Source organism: Propithecus coquereli, unplaced genomic scaffold (assembly GCF_000956105.1).
Source record: "Propithecus coquereli isolate 6110/MARCELLA unplaced genomic scaffold, Pcoq_1.0 Scaffold205, whole genome shotgun sequence".
NCBI classification, from domain to species: Eukaryota; Metazoa; Chordata; class Mammalia; order Primates; family Indriidae; genus Propithecus; species Propithecus coquereli.
Genome location: NW_012145523.1, coordinates 2,951,213 through 2,952,286, shown reverse-complemented (window position 1 = coordinate 2,952,286; position 1,074 = coordinate 2,951,213). Strand labels below are relative to the sequence as shown.

Here is a 1,074-nt window from a genome sequence, read left to right as displayed (position 1 = left end):
CATAATTAGAGGACTTATACTACCTGATTTCAAGACTTAGTATAAAGCTACAGTAAAGAAGACAGTGCTGTATCAGCATATAGGTCATGGAACAGAATGGAATTCAGAAATAGACCTACACATAGGTGGTCAATTGATTTTAAACCAATGTGCCAAGGTAATTCAATGGTACTGAAACACTGATATACATACGGATAAAAACAAATCCCAAACTTTACTTCACCATGCACACAAACCTAAGTCAAAATAGATCAGAGGCCTAATCATGAAAGATAAAACTACAAAACTTTTAGAAGAAAATATAGGAGAACATCTATATGACTTTGTGGTAGGTACGATTTTTTAGGATTTACAAATCACATAAACATAAAAGAAAGAACTATTTGAGATGATGGCTTTGATCAAAATTAGAAATTTTTTGTTATTAGCACTTCTAAAAAATGAAAATATAAATGACACAATGAAACAAAAAATTTTGGAATGCATGTTTCTCACAAAGAACATATATGCAAAATATATAAAGAACTCTTAAATCTCAGTAACGACTTAATTTTAAAAAAAGAGCAAAAAAGATTTCAATGGCCCATACAAATATGCAAAAAACAATATGCATCATCATTAATCATTAGGAAAGGGAAAATAAAACCAAATGAGATATGATTACTCAGCCATTATAAAGCCTGAAATTAAAAAGACTGACAATATAAAGCCTCAACAAGAATGTGGAACAAAGAACTTTTATATATTGCTGACAGAAATATAAAATGATACGACTACTTTGCCAAATAGCTCAGCAGTTTCTTATGAAGTTAATCATGTACTTACTACTCAACCAGCAATTTTACTCTTTGTTGATTACCCAAGTGAAATGAAAATATATGTCCACGCCAAGACTTTCACTCAAATGTCCATAAGAATCATTATTTATAACTGAACCAAACTGGACAAACCCAGATGCCTATCAACAGGTGAATAGATAAATAAATAGTACAATAATACCTATCAAGAAAAGGGGCTGGGCGCGGTGGCTAACGCCTGTAATCCTAGCACTCTGGGAGGCCGAGGCGGGAGGAT

At 32.4% G+C, this 1,074-nt stretch overlaps 1 protein-coding gene across 1 annotated transcript in view; it reads right to left on the bottom strand.

The window, feature by feature from the left end:
• Positions 1–1,074, bottom strand: part of LOC105810121 (neurobeachin-like) — a 160,292-nt gene that overhangs the window by 927 nt on the left and 158,291 nt on the right. The window lies entirely within an intron of this gene.